This window comes from Psammomys obesus, unplaced genomic scaffold, assembly GCF_907164565.1.
Source record: "Psammomys obesus unplaced genomic scaffold, mPsaObe1.curated_primary_1811, whole genome shotgun sequence".
Classification (NCBI taxonomy): domain Eukaryota; kingdom Metazoa; phylum Chordata; class Mammalia; order Rodentia; family Muridae; genus Psammomys; species Psammomys obesus.
In genome coordinates this window covers 10,015,675-10,032,408 of record NW_026596057.1, presented here as the reverse complement: position 1 = coordinate 10,032,408, position 16,734 = coordinate 10,015,675, and the positions used below count along the sequence as shown (strand labels likewise).

The window sequence follows — 16,734 nt, the reverse complement described above, 5'->3', positions numbered from 1 at the left end:
TCTTCAGTGTCCTCAGTCAGCAGCCAAAGACGGTTCCCAAGTGATGCCTTAGAACACACACACACACACACACACACACACACACACACACACACACACACACGGATACCTAGTGGGGATGAGGCACTGTGGCTCGCCCTCCCTTAGACACCGCTTTTCCTGGACGGTGGCTCTATTCCTCAGCGCCAGGCTGATGTTTTCCCTACAGCCAGGGCTGGGAGTTTACACCTCTCCGGGAACACTGATGGCATCTGCGAGCAAAGCTGCCTCGGCCAGCTCAAGGAGAGCTCAGGCGTCCAATCCCTCCGGAAGGAGGCGTGCTGGGGGCGGAGGGGCAAAAGAACGTCACCGCGGGGCGGGGTGGGAGCCCTCGGGGAGACCCGGAGGAAAGACATGGGGCCGTGGCTGTGGCTGTGGCTGTGGCGTGTATGCCCTAGTTTAAGGCGTGAGCTGGGCTGGGGAACGGTGGAGCCAGTCAGCTAGATTCAGGAAGTCCAGTGAGTGCTCCTGACACCAGGAGCAGGACTGGGTGCCGGTGAAACTTCAGCAGGGAACACCCGGGGCGCTTTCCTCCCCACCACGCGGGTGTCACCCACTGACCCGCAGCGCCGCCTCTCTCCGGGGACCTGGCAGTGAGAGGGAGGGGCTGGAGGAAGGACCCAGACCTCGCCCTTGTGCCCAAGTCACTTCAGACAGCTCCCGGGCAGATCATAAGTCCCGCCTGCAGGAAGGAAGCCTTCCAGGGGTCCCAAAGGTGAGTTTCCGAACTTTCTGTAGTGCTTTGTGCCGTTGTTTTCAAAATGCATTTGGGAGCTGTCCCTGCCTCCGAGGGGACGCCCCACTCCTTTCTGTAAAAGGGTGAAATCCGCCCCAGAGAGAAGTGAGATAAAGGGGCTATTTCTAAGAAGCCTCTGCCGGGTTGCTTTCGTTCTAGCTTATTTTCCTCCTAGAGGTCTCAGGACTTCCCTCTCCTGACCTGCCACATGGGCTTCTCTAGAGTTTGGGGTGGAGTTCTCAGCTCCAGTTGACACCAGCGGTGGGTGGGAGCCACTTGAAGGGAGCAGATGGACACTGTCTCATCGCACAAAGTCAGTGTTGGAGATGCTCCTAAAATCATACTGGTTTGGATGTTTTTGGTTTTTTCTTTAATCATTCGAAAGGAAACTATAAATTCGGTGGGGCTAAGAAACTGACCAAACTGAAAACGTGGCCTGGAGCCAAGGGGTGGAGTGAGACCTGTATGCTGTTCTGAGTCTCCTGATAATTTGTGTGACACAGATTTTTTTTTTTCCTGAACCTTTCTGACTCTCTGAATGGCCCTTGATCTTCTTCCCACCCATGAAGGTAGATTGGAGCACACAGCAGAGCCTGTTTCCCTACCTTTTTTTTTTTTTTTTTTAAGGGCTTTGTAGGAATGATTTGTGTAATAATAGTTCAGTAAATGATAGCCAGATGGCTGTTGTGAACACCAGTCCTGCCTAACTGAAAGGGAACCCAAAGTGGAGACCAGCATTTGCCCTAATTTACCAGAGCACACCAGCCAGTCTGCCATGGGAACCTGCAGGCCTGTTCTGCCCAGTCTGCTCAGAGAGGGACACGGCACCTAAGTGTCCCCCGAGCTCCTGCCTGCCAAACCCGTTGTGCTGAGCCCATTATCAGAAAGAGAATAAGAACTTGAAGCTAATGTTAAGGGACCTTCGTTCTGAAGTCCTGTTGGGGACCGAGAACAAGTCTTAAGTTACATGGGTCTATAGCTTGCTCTTAACCCTTTTACAAAGTTTACCAATACCACCTAAAGAACCCTGCAACTTAAAGAAACTCTACATTAAGTGCAGCTGTGTCCTGTTTTGTTTCATTTTTTATGTAATTTTTTGAAGTAAACCTTCATATTCTAAGATTTATGGGGGGGGAGGTCTGCAAGGGTCTCTCCTACTTTGAGCTAAAATTAATTTCCAGCAACGGCTTAGACTGATGCGCCTTCCCTCAGCCAGCGCCTTCCTTTTTCTGAAATTCTGCGTCCCCATCTGTGTCTTTACCCATGACACAGTTCTAGGAAAGAGGCCCATTACAAAACAAGCATTTCTCTGGCCTTCATGCATTGCCAACATTCTTCCTATGGAATGAGAAGCGATGAAAGCCTCAGGATCAAACCCAAAAAGATAATAAGCACCCAGCAAGTTACTTTACCAATTTTATCATCTATCCCATCCATTAGCTAAATATGACTGTACCTACTGTATGATGAGCAATGTGGCAGGGCCATGAAGAGGAGATGAGGTAGTTTCAGCTTTTGAAGAGCCCCAGATTGGCAAATAGATGCTAAGAAACAAACTACAGTTCAGAACAATGAAAATCATATAGTAGTAACAGTGAAACCATACAAAGAATGGCACAAGGGTCACCTGGGAAGACAGCACTCCAGGGTCTTGAAAATGACTAGCATTTCCCAGATAAGAGGTACCATGGGCAGAGGAGAAAGCTTTCACAAAGTCAGTGGCAGGTTAGAGTAACAGCATGGGAGGGGGATTATATCCTTTGCTGCCAAGAGTGGATGTCTTTTTCCAGCCATACTAAGTCATTACTAGGTAGTGGAAAGGTACTCTCAGATTTGCATGTGGAGAAAGAATTAATGGCCAAATGAGGGCTGGCTTAGAGAGAAGAGAAGTAGAGGAACTATATGAAGACATGGACAATGGAGACAGAGGGATGCAGGCTGGGGAGATAGATTAGAGGTAAGGCTTTCCCGAAATGCCTGGCAGAGGAATTCCTAAAATTGTGAAATAATTCTGGATTAGTGGCACACAAGTATGGCCTATCCATTTAACTAGGTGATCGACTCTCTAGTAAGCACTCCTTCATTCAAAAAAGGAGGAGGAGGAATATTTAGTTCAGTTGCAATATCTGCTACCACCTCTTCAGAATGTTAGTTACCTGTGTAAAAGACCTGTCTTCATTAGAATGAAGAGAATGGCCTGATGAGACTGATCCCAGACTCTTGCAGAATTACTTTTAGATCTGATGCCACTGCCCAGATCCATATCTTATGTACTTGGCATAGGAAAAACAACAACAACAACAAAACCTTGATGGAGCTAGTCAGATGTGTTCAGTACCTGACTTGATCACATATCAACTGCCCTTGAACAAGACTTTGATTCACTCAGCTTCATTTCCTTTGTGTTTATAACAGAGATAATTATTACTCACCAGGGCAGTGGAGAGACTCAGAATCCAACTCAAAAAATAAAAAAGCAAGTACATTTAATGTGCTACATAAATTTTAAGGCTCTATAAAATGTGAGGGTTTATTATTATAACTTCTTGAAGCTATGTAAACCAGATGGGGTATGTGGGTTTAGGGCATAGCAGTATCATGGGCTAGACGGTGCTTTTTTAATAAAATAGTTTAAGGCAGTAATGCCTAAAGTCTCTCTTTGTCTTATCAGTGATATGTGTTGGTCTTGCCTCATCTCATCTTTCTTCTTTTTAAGCAGTAGCCCAGCTTAAAGAGACAGAGCCTAAAGAAACAATGATCTGGTGATATATGTACATGCGGGTGGCTCACTGCATAAGAATTTCTGAGGCCCATGGGGATGAAAGTCGCCAGAATTCTATCTGATAGGCTTACAGCTAAGTCAACCCATAGTGACTCTTTTTTTTTTTCTCTTTTTCTTTTATTCTTTTTTTCTAATCCTCACAAAGGTATCAGTTTAGTAGGTGGTAGTTCTAAATCTGGACATCAGTTATAGCTAAGGTATATTTGTGGCTTTCTCTCACCCTGACCAATGAAGCCTGTATCCTGAAAGAGATTCAGGTGTATCTCATATTCCAACATAGTGGAGTTTGAATATTATGTCAGTGTCAAGACTTTTAAATGAACAAAGCTTGTTTGTTGATGAAGAGGAAATAACCATAGATTCAGGGACTTGAAATGGAAAAAAAAAAAAAAAAAAAACACCTCCAGAGATGAACCAGCCCTGCCCTTTCCGTTCAAAGATGAACAAACCAGGGTTCAGGGAGGGGAAGTGAGTGCTGTAGTCATTCAGCCCATTAGTGGAGGGACCAGAACCCAAGCACCACTGAAATTCCCAGTACCATCAAAGGTCGGCATCACCTGGCCTTCTGTCTACAAGGACAAACACAGCACTCAAATGATGGAAGAAATAAAGTGAAAAGATCACAGTTGAAGCCTGAATCTTCTTGCAGTAGCTTCTGGGACAAACCCCAAGTCTTGAAGAGACTCAGCTAGACCTCTTTTATGGCAAGATCCAAATAATCCCCACCTCCTCTGTTTCTGCAACTTCTATCTTTAACTTTCCTCCGGCATTCCCAAACACTCTTTGTGCGGGAAGACCACACACCGGGTGCCTTGAGTAACTAAAACCTTTCCTGGGTTTCCTCAAATAATCATGAAAACTGCTCTCAGAGATTAGAATGTGCTTGGAGGCCAGCAAGAAGTGTCCCTTCCTCCCCAGACACCAGCATAGAATTCATTTGTTCACCAAGAAAGGCTTCAGGTGAACAACCGGGGCACATGACACTGGTCATGGTTAATGTGAGAGAGATAAGGACAGTGACAGAGAGACCTTTTCCCTCTCTAAGCAGCAAAGGGACAATAGACAGCAGACTATCTGCAGGGTAATCCCTAGGGCCACAAGCCAGATGTCTACCCTTTTCCCAGCAGGGTCCAGTGCTTTCTGAACAGAGGGCTATCTGGGGCTGTGGGGTAGACACTCAACGAAGACTGGAAAGGGGAGTGGGTTCTAAAAGGAACCGCACACAAACATGGGAAGGTCTCTAGGGACTTTGGCAGTGTCAAGGCCCAGTCCACACTCACTCCCACTATGGTAAACAAACTGACCCTGGAGTTTCTAAGAAAAGAAAGAAACCATAACCATCACCACATTCTTGGCTTAAACTTGAAGTGACAAGTGTGCTTATAACCCACTCCAGGCTTACCCTCACTCTTAGCTCTGTAACTTCCCCTCCAGGCAGTCTTTCAGCCGAGTTTATCTTTCTCTTCCAAAAGACTCTCTCATTTCAAGATGAACAGGTTTAAGGAAATCCCATAAGCAATTATTATTAGGGTTTTTCACTTGTTTGTTTCTTGTTTTTGCTATTAATAAAAGAAAGAATGTTAACAGAAGACAGAAAAATATTTGAACAACTATGATAAGATAGTTGCATATTAGAAAACTTTCCATCTTCAGAATATTCTGACAGAGAAAAGGTTAGGGGTCAAGGATATAGAGATGGGAGAGAGGCTAGGCCTGAAGCCAGGGAGAGAAGCAGCAGGAACTGGGAAGTTCCGTCAGTGTTAGTACAATGGAGCAGAATCATACAAGGGACGTGCTGTGCATGAACCCAAATGACAACTGTGAGTAAGAGAACTCAGCAGTCTGAGTTAGATGCATCCTTGTTTTCTCCCCAACCCAGGTAAGACACCAAATCTGTCTCCCTTTTCCTGTAGTTCCTCATCTTTGACTCATACACAGACCCATGAGTGGGCGAAGTACAAGCCTTCAATACCCTTTCTGCCTGTGGTCCTCAGACACCCACAGCCCTGGTCATGACCTGCAAGCTCCAGCCAGTTACTCATACACACCAGTCCGAAACCACACAGGAACTAGTTGCAGTCAAAGTGACCTTCCCATGGACATTGGAGTAAACAAATGTCCACCCAATCTTTCCGGGCTCCACAGAGCTTCTGTGTGCACACCAGTCTCTCAATAGTTTTTCTTCAGGGGGATCCTGCTAAGAATTTGAGGCACTCAAAGATAATAGCCATCACTGCCTCCTGCCTTCCAGATTGCCTAATGAACACATCACAATATATTTTTTTGATTTTCAGTTTTACACAAAGGAGGATCAAAGGGAACAAAGAGAGTGCATCACTCTTAAATCTAGTCCTACAGACCTACCCCTGGGCTTCCAACCCTCCCTTTGCTCTCTCCACTTTTCACTCCTAACCTAAAACATTACCTGCTGCCTGAGGCCCACAGTCTGCTGAGTTAACAGTTGCCAGCTTAGCACAGAGTGGCCTAGATGAAAGCCTCCAGGCTGGTCACGTGCCTGACCCCCACCATCCAGAAATGAAGCCCACTCCAGGAAAGGAGGCATATTAGCTGGCCACCCCACCTAGACACAGCCTGCTTAGAGATCTTCTGGCTTCCAAATTAGAAAGTCAGACACTGCCCCCGTGGGATATTTGGACCAAAGCCTTCTCTGGGTCAGAAAGAAAGCAATGCCCTGCCGGGTGGCACAACATACGAGCTGACTTCCAATGACAGCATTCTTCTCAGCGTGAGGATTATTTCACCAGTCTCTCTGCGGAACGAGCTGGAGTTTTTAATTTATGGTGGATGGATGGCGCCACTTTCCCATGAAAAGAATACCTCTCTTTCAGCCTGTCTGGGCCAAGGGAGGAGACAGTTGTGGGACACGTGCCATCCAGGGAAGGTCATTTGTTCCTGGCTGACATTTTCCAGGAACAAGAGTTTAGTGTTTTAAAAATATTATTCCTTCAAGATGGGACCAAGAGTAAAGGGAAAACATCACTGACGTGTGGCCATTCAACCTCTCATATTGGAAATGATTAAGAATAATGGCTTGCACCATCCTATGTTTTCAAGAAATGTTGTATCATCTCCTGTACCTTTCATTGAGGTTAAATGAGCATTATGTAAAATTAACTATTATAAAGCGAGCAGTTCAATGGCAATTTCCATGCAACTACCACTCCTACCTACACCCTGAATGTTTTATTAACCCCAAAAGAAAGCCATTAAGCTGGTTCTCCTGGGTGCTTCGTGCTCTCAGTCTCTGACAACCACTGGCCTGTATTCCACCTCTATGGACTTACCTGTTCCAGGAATTTCATATATGCAGCATATGACATTTAATGGCTGGCATTTTTTTTTTTTACTTGGCATGTTCTTAAGATTCAGCTGTGTTGTGGATTCGATTAGCACTCATTCTTTTCATATCCTCATCTGGTTCTGTTATATATATATGCACCACCATTTGTTTAATCTGTCCATCGGTTTATGGTCATTTGAGTTTTCTCCTTTCAACTATTGCTGGGAATATGTACATACAAGGATTCCCTTGAACACCAGTTTGTAGCTCTTTGGGGTGTATGCCAGGAAGTAGAATTGCTAAATCATATGATAATTCCATATTTAACTTTTTCAGGAATTGTCGAACTACTTTCCTTTTCTCCATGTTTTTCTCCACATCTTACAAAATCACTGTGTGCCAAAGTATATCATAATGTGTGGCATAACTTTCAATGCCTGGTCTCTGATGGCTTTGAGTTTAACTTTTAGTGAGAGATATTTAAACCCATTGTTGTAGAAATTTCAGAGTTGTTTGGACTCCTGGTTTATGACTACACAGCCATATACGCCTCAGCCAGCAGATATGGGAGGCATAGCTTTCTGCCATGTCTAGAGGGTCTCCCAAAGCCAAGCATCACCAGGCGTGGTGACACACACCTTTAATCCTGGAATTTAGGAATCAGAGGCAGGGGGATCACTCTCTGTGAGTCTGAGGCCAACATAATCTACCTATTGAGTTCTAAGCCAGCCAGAGCTACACAGTGAGAGCCTGTCTTCCCCACCCGCCCTCTGGATGGTGTTGGGGCATGATGTTTGAGACAAGGTCTTCCAGGTAGCCCTAAGACTATCAGGTAGACAGGATGGGCTCATAGTCATCTAAATCTTCCTGCCTCTGCCTTTGAAGTGGTTGGATTAAAGCCCTGTGCTGCCAACATTCTGTGAGTCTATGTAAGGAAAAAGAAAGAAAAGGAAAGGAAAAGTGGGTCTCACCCATCTTTCCAGGGTCAGTGAGAACTGGATATTTCACTTTCTTTGACCACTCATTTTCAGCTCCCCTCTGAGAAGGGAAAATGGTGAAAACTCTTAGGAAGCCTGGTGGCCTTGCCTCAGGTGGCATGACTCCAGCTGCATTTTTTTTTTTTTTTAATGCACAAGCATCTCTTAAACACCTCTGTGTGTGAGAGAGTGCTAGAGGCTGTAGGGAACTTTCAAAACAAAACAAAACAAAAGAAAACAGACTCAAACTGTACCTTCCGGGGGCCGATCACATTGGAGCCTGCAATCACCTGCCGGGCTTCATCTAGGACTAAGAGAAGCATCTTCCCTAGGAGGAATCTGTCTCTACTGTTGTTGCCGCTGTACGTTCACTCACTGTCCAGGTCAGGGCGGTGTCTTTCTGGAACTCCTGCCACCAGCTCCTTTATTCCTCCTGGGTTAGCTCTCCAGAAAGCTAATCAGATTCCTTGATCCTACGAAGTCCTCAAAGAAACTCTGAACTCCATTTTTTTTCCATCTCTCCAAACGATAAGGGGTCGATCATTCCATTCCTCAAAAACAAATCATTTATGAGCACCTTGCATGTGCTGGTACCAAACTGGGCATGAGACGCCTAAAGGAAGAGGTCAGTGTTCAGCAGAGAAGAGACAAGAGAAGCACATGTGTTTTCAGGAGAGCAGCCATCTTCTGGGAATTGTTCAGGAGGCAAGGAGGGGTTCAACTAGCAGGTTCCCTGTTATTACACAAGATTCCAAAAGAAAAATCAAGCTACCAAATCCTCCTTTTCTCACCCCTACCTGGTGGGAGCTGCTCAAGAGTCAATCTTTGCTGCAGTTTTACATTCCTCCCCTGGTCTGAAATGTGAAAGCCATCTTTCCGTGACACACTGGACTCATCGCTGTGGTCCTTTCTATACACCCCAGCTCCCTGACACTGGACACAGCAGAGACCCCAGGGACAAACCCTACATGGGAAACAGATGGACAAAGCTAATACTCATTGAGCATTTGTCCTTACAATGTTGTAACCACAGTGTATGTATTTAACTTCTCTGATTCTCACAACAATCCTAGGACAAAGGGGCTGTCCTTAGCCTCCTTTTATAGCTGAAACACGTGGCCAAGGGAAGGGGGAATGTCAATAGATGTTTTATATTCAGATAGAGTTGGGGCAGGCAGGACTGACCCAGGCTGTCCTCCAAAAGAGAAACTGAAGCCATATAGGGTCACAAACAGGGCGCTCTGCTAACTGGAGAGCTGGAAGTGAGAAGCACAGAAATCCCCTTCGCTGGGCACACCCATCTTACACACTTCCCATCTCTCAGCTCACACCCACAGGCTGGTCCAGGTATTCCCCAAACCTCATTTGCTTTCCACAAACTTATGTTAAATACTGGCAGTGCTGCTGTGTAAGATCTCTCTCCCTCTCCTTCCTTCTCTCCTCTGTCTCTCCCTCCTCTTTCTTTCAGTGTGGGTGTGTGTACGTGTGTCTTTCTGTGTGTATTTCTCTTTGTCTCCCTGTCTTTCTCTCTTCCCCACCCCAACCGTGTGTGTGTGTGTGTGTGTGTGTGTGTGTGTGTATGGGAATTGGGTGAGTATATGTGTAAGGATCTGGGTGTGGGGAGGGTTGTGTGAGGGTACGTGTGCGTATGGGGGTTTGGGTAGGTGTATATGGGTGTGGAGTTGAGTATATGTGTATGGATGTGGCTGTGAGGAGGGGGTGTGTGAGGGTATGTATTTGTGTATGGGTTTTGGTGTGAGGGTTAGTATATGTGTGTATGGAAGTGGGTATGGGAAAGATGTGTGTGAGGGGATGTGTATGTATGAATATGTATGTAGGAAGGGTGTATGTGTAAGTAGTATGTGTCTGTGTGTGGGTATGTGCGTGTGTGTGTGTGTGTGTGTGTGTGGTGGGGGTTGGGAAGGGTGTGTATTAGGGTATGAGTATTTGTGTGTATGTCTGTCTGTCTGTGTGGAGAGAGAGAGAGCAAATCCCTTTGAACCAAACCAGTTTCAGTTGCCGACGGCCTTGTGACAGCTCCAATTTAAAGATGTACACAGAGATAGAACATGGTTGGGGTGGGGGATGGGAGGATACAGAAAAACAACCACTGCTCACTCAAGCTTTCCTGCAGCAGTCTACTTCCTTGATCAAACATAAAAGTGGTTCAGGCCTGGTATGACAGCAGTGATTCCTCATCCCTGGACTTTCAGGTCATAACAGTTCATGAAATATGGAGAGAAGGAAAGTTTCCTAATAGTCTCCGCCATAGGCCATAGCCCTGAAATTTCTGCCATGTGCCAGGCTGCTCCCTGGAATGCCCTGGCATTTAAAACAGCTGAAGAAAGGCCCGGGAAGGAGGAGGTCAGAAGAGGAAGCTGGTTGAGTATTGTCATAGTAACAGGGAGGTTGGAAACCTCCAGATCTGAGCTGGAGCCTGAGCCATCTTAATTGGATGCTTCCTCAGGGCCACCTCTCTTCTTGAGCACGCCGTTTTCACTTTTCTCTCCCATCCTTGCTGCCTCATCAAAGCTCACCTGCCTGGATCCTTCCACTCATTCTTACAGAGATTGATTCATCCTGCCTTGCTGGTCCCAGAACCATTTGTTTGAATTCCCTTTGGGGCACATAACTAATCCTGCCTTATGGTGCTTCCCCTGTGTTCACCAAGTTCCCCAGGAAGAAACAAATTCCTAAACACAGTCTGTCTTCAGTTCAGTTTTAAATCTTTTACCCAGAGAGAGGGTAGAATGTTTATTTGTCATCATACAGCACTTTCTGAAAAGTCTTAGAAAAGAGAGATGCCCTTCGTCTATATAGTAGGTAGCAAGATGAAACTGAAATAAACTTCTGTACCGCAGGAAGCAGAAATGGCAGCTCTTGGCTTCCTCAGCCTCAGTGATGTCAACAATCCAGGCTCAATAATGGAAGATAGAAGAGAGCAAAGAGAGTCTCTCTAGGAAAAATGGAAGCAGACACTTTGTAGTAATAGCAATGGCATAGTTAGATACTACACACACACACACATACACACATATCCTGGACTCAGTTTGTGTGGCAGCTGGAGTCACTGTGTGAAATGTCATCAGTTCAAGAACACAGACATGTCAAGAACATGAGCAGGCAGGGGCTTCCTGCAACATGGGAGCAGCCCCCTTCAAGTAAGGTCATTTTAAAGTTTCACATGGTGTCCCATGAAGAGGCCAGTGTCCGATGAGGCCAATCACCTGTGCCTGTAGAGTGCACCTACTCTGGGAATTCCAGGAACATCTCACTCTAAGCATTGACCAGACCAAAAGAGTTCTCCAGGTGCAGAATATTGACATTCCAATTTGCGTGCTTTTTTTTCTAAGCATCTTTCCTTTGGCTACAGTGCTGTGTGTGAACCTAGACATCAGTGTAGGTAAGGAAGAGTTCCAAGTATTCACAGGTAGAAATTTTGCCATGGCATTTTTGATAACTGTGAGACCTTGAACTAGTCATTTAATCTCAATAAGCATCAGAGTTTTCTCATCTAGAAAAGGTGTACATGTATTAACCTAGTAAATATGTCCCAGTAACAAAATAGGTCCCAGACATTGGGGATCTGATGATGGGAGTAGATCTCATGTGGGAAGGAAGAATGGTTGAATAAGAAATAACCATAATGCTGACATCGGCTTGGCAAGAATATAGGGACAGTACAGGGCACAGCCAGGACTGTAACCTTAAATATGGCTCAGAAAGTTTCCCAGGAGGAACAAGAACTTAGCTGAGGCTTAGAATATGAACAACAACAAAAAAAAAAAAAAAAAAAAAAAAAAAAAAAACTCAGTGGATTTAGGAAGAATGGTCAGGTACAGTAGAGGCAAGAAAGTCATAAGTTCAAGGTCATCCTAAGTAATAGGTTGGAGGCCAGCCTGGGATACAGAACTCTACCTCAAAGCAGCAAAGCCTACTCTGCAGGGCATTTTCCAATCACACAGAATTCACTCATATATTACTGTCCATTGGGAGCAATGATGAGGTATAGGTAGAGAAGCTTGTATGAGACCCCAAAGCAGAAGGGGAACCCCATGTCTCAGATTTGAGACAGGGAAGCCTTCGCAAACTTCCAAAGAGATTGGTGGCTGCTGCTTGTTTCCCTTATTGTTGCTTTTCAGGAATTGGTATAGTGAGGAGTGCGTCACATTGGGACCCAAAACTACAACCTGTCTTCCTGTGTCTACACAATTGCTTCACAACTCTGAACACACCCTTGTTCTCTACGAACCTGTGAGACAGGGCAAGCTATCCCTCTCTTTCCTACTTTACAGAGCGCCAAAGGACAAACGTTTACAGGATCCATTAACAATCCCTGAGCTAGGTGTGACACTATGGGTCTGCCCTTCCAGCACTAGGATGGCAGAGGCAGAAAAAGTTCCAGTTTGAGGCCAGCCTGGGCTGTATGATCCCAAATTCCAAATGTTCTAAGTGTAAGGTCTTAATAGTACTTAATTCAATCATAAATAAACCCAAGCCCATATGGGTGTCAGTTCAAAGGTAAGAAGTGAGTGCCCTGGTATTCTTAGCTCTCATACCCTTTTCCAAAGGAATCAGGAGACAAACAACAGCTTCTTTCTTATTTGCACGGTGAGGTTTCATTTCAGGTCATAATCAGGTCTTTGTCTAAGGGAGAAAGTGTGCTATTAACAGTTTTTCATTGTAACATATGTTATTACTCTGCATATCTGGTTAGGACAGACTGCCATTGGGCCCAGGGATGGTTGCTTAATACTGGGTAATCCTGAATTCTGGGAAAATGTCCTTTCATTCATAAGGGACACTGAAATAATGGTGTTACAAGGCTTCCTCTGCTCGCAACTTCTAGAACCTTTGTGAGGCTCGTTGCACTGAACCTCTATCAAGAGTCTCCAGTATCGCTTCCCATACTTCCTCAGGTTTCCTCTCTGCTAGTTCTTACTCAGACTCTTTGCATGCTGCCCCCTGTGCCTCTGTAGCAGCTTTCCCACATAGTCTTAATTCACCCCAGAGCACCCCTCCCTTATCAGCATTTTCAGCCCTCCTGTAAAGACTAAATTCAAACATGGACCAGCGCAGGCTCACCTCCTCTTGCCATCCCACTTTAGAACCTATGCTCATATCCATCTCTCTGGTCTAATAGAATGACACTGGGGCACTTGCTGACTCCAGCTTAGCATTTGGACACTACTTTGGGAAACCAAGGATGTACCCCAGTGAGTAGCATGCCTGCTTAGCATCCACGATGACTTAGGTTTGATTCTTCTGGCAAAGCATAAAACCTGGCATGATGGCACACATCTATAATCCCAGCACTTGGGAAGGTCAAGAAAGGGGGGGGGGGTGTCATACGATGGGAGTAGATTTTATGTGAAAAGGAGGAAAAACAATGGAATAAGAAATTACCCTTACATGGGCTGTGGGAAAACTATATGGACAGTAGAGGGCAAAGAGCCGGGTACTCCAACCTTTAATATGGCCCAGGAAGTTTCCCAAGAGGAACAAGGTTTTAGCTGAGGCTTAGAAGATGAGCAGACTAAGAAACTCAGTGGGTTTGGGAAGAATGGTGGGGTACAGTAGAGTCATGAAGGTCAGAAGTTCAAGGTCATTCTTGGCTACGTAACAAGTTGGAGGCCAGCCAGGGATCCAGAAGATGTCTGCATCAAAACAGCAAAGCCTCCTCTGCATGGCATTTTTCAATCACACAGAATCCACATGTCTATTACTGCCTTGTCTCAGGATTGATACTGGATGATGAGTGAAGCCAAAGCCATTACTGCCTTTCCTGATAGTGGTAGGAAACCCGAGGCTTACGAGGCACCAGGACTTGACCTACCCTCTGGCAAAGTAAAAGAGGAACCAGCAGTGTTCTGAGGTTCATGGAGAAACCCACTGAAGATTAAAAACCAAGTCATAGCTCTTGCCCCTCCTGTCCTTTAACATACGCTGATCACATAGTAGAGACTTAACTAACACTCTTGACATGAAATCCACATGCATCTACAAAGAAATAATTCAAAAGGCATTTTACATTGGCACAGGTAAGTATTAGTCCTGTGAGCCTCTTCAAGTGTAAAGAATGGTGCTTGCAGTGTAAACAGCCCAAGGTAGACTCATGAGACTTCTCTAACCCACAGACATTAGCAAACAATCAGAGGGCAGCCGCTAGCTCAGGGGTCACTCCCTCCGCTCTCAGCCCCACCGCCTCTCAGTAATGGATGGAATGTGCATGTCAGAACTTGCTCAACGGGGTGGACATGCTCTGTTAGTCTTTGAAAACCCAGAGTCATTGCGGACACAAGGACCCAGATTCCCAGCACCTACACATCAAGTAGGCCTCAAGTCTACTACCCGGGCAGGAAGAACGTCCCTGAAATTAGGCAGAGTGATGCCTACCCTTCCATTCTGGGAAGAATTCAAGGAGATCTCCTACCATTGAAAATTTCCAAGAACTCCAGGCTGCTCTGGGGCTGAGCAGAACCAAGGAGTGACTGTTGCTGTCATTGTGGTTTGTCATGTGCCTTCATCTACCAGAATGATACCAATCCTGACTTTGAAAATTTAGTTGCCAGAAGCCTAGGATGTACATCACTTGTCTGACCTGCTTCACCTGAAGGACCCTGTGAGAAGGTCCTCACATCCAGGTGATACTATGTCTGTCTTTAGGAAGAATTATGTACCACCTAGTACCGTTAGACCTTCTTCAAAGGATTGAGAGGATAGTGTCTGTATCCCCAGCTATCTTCTAAAGAAACAATGCATAGTCTGACTTTCTTGTAGAGTCTTCTAGATTATCCCCATGTTGGAGATAAAGAAACTGAGGTCCAGAGCAGCTGAGTGATTGTCCCAAAACACATACTCAATAACACATACAGAGCTGCTCCTCATGCCTCAGTCTGTGAGTTTGTGGTCTTATGCGGTCCACTGGCTAGATTTTGACTTTGACTCATGAAAATTCATAAGAGTATAAAGCTAATAAAACCAGGGAGAAGTCAAATGCAAGCTGGAGGCCTCGGACCCACAGACGTCTCATCACGGAACCTAACTGCTCACTTTGATAAGCAGTACAAAACATTCCCCTACCTGGCTGCTCTGAGTCAAGAGCCATCCTTGCCTTCTAACAGGCAGGACCAGACCCACTAGTCACGTTATTCTCCTCTATTAAGTATTCCCATGACCTTCCTATTCCTTTAAGATCCAACAGCATGACCTTTGATCTAATAAGCCATGCTTTCTGAATGCTAAGGAAGGATAAAATCTAAAGGCTAGTGCCCAGTCTACAGAAAGTCCACCTTATAGCCACACCATAGGAAGGCCCAGGGATAATAAGATCTGGACCATCTGGAACAAGTGCTAGGTGAGGAGATGAAGGTAAAAATAATAATTGTGTGTGCTTGTTTTATCTATCTTCTAACTATCTATCCCTGCAATTAATTTTATTTTATAAATTAGTTGTGGGAAAACATTAACAGTAAAAATCATAAAATAGAGTAATCATAATATACTAAGATATATATATATATATATTTATAATAGTAAAATTGTCAATATCCGTACACTAGCTGTATGAGTCTGTTATTAAGTGAACCTTATTTGAATATAACACTATCATACCTTGACAGTCAATCTCATGACCCAGTACAAAATGATGATTCATACGCCAAGATGTAAAAACTGGCCAGTGCAAGATGTTATGGCAATCCTCAGAATAATGCACAGCTTAAGATTTGTAAATTGTGGGTTTCTGGAATTTTCTCACTAATGTTTTTTTGATGGCAGGGTATTCGAACTGCAGAAAGTAGAGCCTTGGATAAACTAGGACTCCTGTAACTGTGTTTGCCTTTGGAAAAGGCATTTCAGACATATGTCTGGTATTCAGAGTAGATCAGGGAGGGGCGAAGCTGGTAGAGATAACCAGGAGGCAGTGCATTTGAGACTAAAGGAATAGCCGTTCTAGGAAGAAAGGCTACTAGAATGGCAGGGCAAAAGAAACTCTTTGCCTGACACTTGGTAGCAATATCTTAGCTCAGTAATATATGTTCCTCGAATTTATCTACTGTTATTTATCAAAATAATCAAAAGGAAAAAGTCTCCGTGCACTGTTAGGAATGTAGGTCTCCACCCATGCTGAGGACAGGTGAGTATTCATCCTGTACACAGCTCACCATATGGGACAAGGAGGCTGTGACCCACAGCCCGGTGACTCAGAAGCGGCCTACCATGCTAAACATTCCACAGGAGTGAGTTATTATTGAAATGATTATTTTTTCTGTTCATTCCCCCTGATTTGGCATGGACATTTTAAGCTTTAACACTGTAATAAGGCAGCATTTGACTTTTAATTGCCCTGAACTTCTGTTAACATTAAATGAAGGGAGGAAATGGAAAGGAAAATAGAACCCTATCAGTAACTGCTTTCAAGTCACATAATTGTATATTTTTGCCACATCATTAGTTTCTAGCCTGTAAACCCTTCCCCCATCACTACGGAAAAAAAGAAATCAGTCTGTCATTCTGTTAGTGCTGCAGTTTGAAGAACTCTAAATACCCTTCTCTGGTATTAAGAAGAATTATGTGACTTTTAATTTAAGGCCTATCTTTTAATTGCTACCTATGAAAGAGCCCTTAAGTCACATAAGTGTTTGGTTGTTCTCTTGGTTTGTCAAATAACACTCTTTCCTCCTAAAGGATGTGACGTTGGAAGACTTATGCAGCAGTGGCTGGAGTTCCCCCAGGAGCCAAACTCTCCTTTTATTTATGGAACAGAAATGACACCACCCCACCCTAGCCACTCCTAACTCACAGATGACCTCAGAGGCTTGAGCCTTCCAAAAATAAAACCTCACCTAGCTTCTTTACCACACCCACAAAAATTGGCTCCAAACTTTCACAGAACACT

The 16,734-nt window shown here is 44.8% G+C and overlaps 1 protein-coding gene across 1 annotated transcript in view; it reads left to right on the top strand.

The window, feature by feature from the left end:
* Positions 1-401: 401 nt before the first annotated feature.
* Positions 402-16,734, top strand: part of Kiaa0040 (KIAA0040 ortholog) — a 33,736-nt gene continuing 17,403 nt past the window's right edge. Inside the window, exon 1 of the mRNA XM_055624365.1 lies at positions 402-754. The gene's annotated coding sequence lies outside the window, so the exon portion shown is untranslated. The remainder of the gene's footprint in view (positions 755-16,734) is intronic.